This window comes from Oryctolagus cuniculus, chromosome 8 (genome assembly GCF_051225735.1).
Source record: "Oryctolagus cuniculus isolate XC-2025 breed Fujian yellow rabbit chromosome 8, ASM5122573v1, whole genome shotgun sequence".
NCBI lineage: Eukaryota > Metazoa > Chordata > Mammalia > Lagomorpha > Leporidae > Oryctolagus > Oryctolagus cuniculus.
Genome location: NC_142874.1, coordinates 73,005,606 through 73,008,834, shown reverse-complemented (window position 1 = coordinate 73,008,834; position 3,229 = coordinate 73,005,606). Strand labels below are relative to the sequence as shown.

Below are 3,229 nucleotides of genomic sequence, written 5' to 3'. Positions count from 1 at the left end.
TAAAGGAATAATCCAAACAAACAGCCATGTCGTTTCAAGGGTCCCCAAGACTACCCTCTGATTCAGTGATCTCTAGGAAAACTCAACAGATCTTAGCATATAGTGAAGCTAGGAGTTATTATAGCAAAAAGATACAAAGCAAAAACACAAAAGGAAAAAACCTGGGAGCAAAGTCCATATGAAACACACAGGCTTCTGAGAATCCTCTCCCAGTAGAATCTGACAGAATGCATTTAATTTCCCTAGGAATGAGTTAAAGAAAACTCATTAGAGACAACTTCCCAAGGTTATTATTGGGGGCTGGTCACATAGGCACTGTCTGCCAAACACTTACCAAAATTTCAGAGACCCAGAAGGAAAGCAGGTGTTCTGGGCAAACCAAATTGTTCAGTTTAGGTGCAGTGAGCCACCCTTAACCAGTTCTAGGATCAGAAGGAGTCATCTCGAAACCCAAATCCCCAAATGCCATCCAAAGACCAACCCTTCAAGAAGGCCTTGCTGTACCACACATTGTGCTACAGCAATCACTACACTACAACTCTTACTTTGTTCTCTTTATATGCATCTAGAAATATTATATTCTATTTCTTTAAAACTCATGAGAAGAAGAGGGGAGACATTCAGGAGAAGGTGGGGGTTTTGGGTGTCAGCAGCCAGCAGGCATTTGGGCAAGAGGGGGTCAGCAGCTGGGCTGCGACTGCTAGCGAGGGACTCAAGGTGTGCACCTGTGAGGGAAGAGGGGAAAGAGAGAAGGGTGCCTCAGAGGTGACATTCTCTCAACCTGCGAGCTTTCTTCCTGGGGCGCCATAAACGCCCCCCAATTTCCCAGCTGCTAAAGGAAGAGAAGGAAGATCTTAGCAAAGCAATGTCTCAAGAAGGTGCTTCTCAGTTCCAAGAAGTCATTCGACAAGAGCTAGAGTTATCAGTGAAGAAGGAACTAGAAAAAATACTCACAACAGCACCAGCACAGGAGTTTGAGCACAGTAAAAAAAGATCTTGATGGATTTTGGAATAGATTTTGGCAAGAAAAGGGACCTTCTGTGGATTGGGGAAAAATTCAGAGACCTCCAGAAGATTCGATTCAACCCTATGAAAAGATAAAAGCTAGAGGCTTGCCTGATAATATACCTTCTGTGTTGAACAAACTGGTGGTGGTAAAACTCAATGGTGGTTTGGGAACCAGCATGGGTTGCAAAGGCCCTAAAAGTCTGATTGGCGTGAGGAATGAGAATACCTTTTTGGATCTGACTGTTCAGCAAATTGAACATTTGAACAAAACCTATAATACAGACGTTCCTCTTGTTTTAATGAACTCTTTTAACACAGATGAAGATACGAAAAAAATACTACAGAAGTATAATCGTCGTGTGAAAATCTACACTTTCAATCAAAGCAGGTACCCAAGGATTAATAAAGAATCTTTACTTCCTGTGGCAAAAGATGTATCTTATTCAGGGGAAAATACAGAAGCTTGGTACCCACCAGGTCATGGTGATATATACGCCAGTTTCTACAACTCTGGTTTGCTGGATACCTTTATAGGAGAAAGCAAAGAGTATATTTTTGTGTCTAACATAGATAATCTGGGTGCCACAGTGGATCTTTATATTCTTAATCATCTAATGAATTCACCCAATGGAAAATGCTGTGAATTTGTCATGGAAGTCACAAATAAAACTCGTGCAGATGTAAAGGGTGGGACACTCACTCAGTATGAAGGCAAACTGAGACTGGTGGAAATCGCTCAAGTGCCAAAAGCACATGTTGATGAGTTCAAGTCTGTATCAAAATTCAAAATATTTAATACAAACAACCTATGGATTTCTCTTGCAGCAGTTAAAAGACTGCAGGAGCAGAATGCCATTGACATGGAAATCATTGTGAATCCAAAGACTTTGGATGGAGGCCTGAATGTCATTCAGTTAGAAACTGCAGTAGGAGCTGCCATTAAAAGTTTTGAGAATTCTCTAGGTATTAATGTTCCAAGGAGCCGTTTTCTGCCTGTCAAAACCACGTCAGATCTTTTGCTTGTGATGTCAAACCTCTATAGCCTTAATGCAGGATCTTTGACAATGAGTGAAAAACGGGAATTTCCTACAGTGCCCTTGGTTAAATTAGGCAGTTCTTTTACAAAGGTTCAAGATTATCTACGAAGATTTGAAAGTATACCAGATATGCTTGAATTGGATCACCTCACCATTTCAGGAGATGTGACATTTGGCAAGAATGTGTCATTAAAGGGAACGGTTATCATCATTGCAAACCACGGTGACAGAATTGACATCCCACCTGGAGCAGTATTAGAGAACAAAATTGTATCTGGAAACCTTCGCATCTTGGACCACTGAAATGAAAAATATGTACACTTTATACTAATTATGGGCTAAATAGTTTCTTACAATGAAGTATCCTCTAGGATTCTAAAATAGGCAGGTACCACACTATGTTACTGTACCCTACAGTGTTTATTTTTAAACAAGAGTTTTCTTCAGGATGCTTTTAGTCTAAGAAAAGCACAGATGAAGCAATACTTTCCTTCTTTGAAGAGGATCCTGAAAGTTAGTTGATCTTAAAGTGCAATATTGTTTATCTTAAAACTGGGGCAGCTCTGCTGGAAATATTTTAACAGAAGCCTCAATGATGGTCACTTTGATTGCTTGTGATTTCAAAAATAAAGTGGTGAAGCTTAAAAAAAAAAAAAAACTCATGAGAAGAAAGCAGCTTTTCCCACTGCAGAGAATTTTTCTCTAAGCTTCCCTCTTAAATTCCTCTCTAGCGTTCACTCGGCCTGACTGTGGGGAGGTGGAATCAGTTAACTGATTGCTAAATTGGTGTGCTTGACTCAGACCACTCTTGGAATTGTTCTGGCTTCAGGGCACTCATATTCCCCTGATGTTCCAGGGTCCCTGACTGTAAGGGAGGTCTACTCCAGCTAATACCACTGATACTTCTACCTAAATTCTGGGGATCAATACTAGCACATTTCCACGGCAGACTAGGGGGCCCTATCCCAGCAATAAAAATAAGCTCATTTGTCTTGTTTTTGTGTTCATTCATTAACTTGATTAGAACTGAGTGAGCGGCCGGCGCCATGGCTCACTAGGCTAATCCTCTGCCTGCGGCACTGGCACCCCAGGTTCTAGTCCTGGATGGGGTGCTGGATTCTGTCCCAGTTGCCCCTCTTCTAGTCCAGCTCTCTGCTCTGGCCCGGGAGTGCAGTGGAGGATGG

At 41.6% G+C, this 3,229-nt stretch overlaps 1 pseudogene across 1 annotated transcript; it reads left to right on the top strand.

The window, feature by feature from the left end:
* The first annotated feature begins 614 nt into the window (after positions 1–614).
* Positions 615–2,703, top strand: LOC100342649 (UTP--glucose-1-phosphate uridylyltransferase pseudogene; annotated as a pseudogene). The gene has a single exon (XR_016212022.1). The product of XR_016212022.1 is annotated as a UTP--glucose-1-phosphate uridylyltransferase pseudogene (transcript).
* The last annotated feature ends 526 nt before the right edge of the window (positions 2,704–3,229 follow it).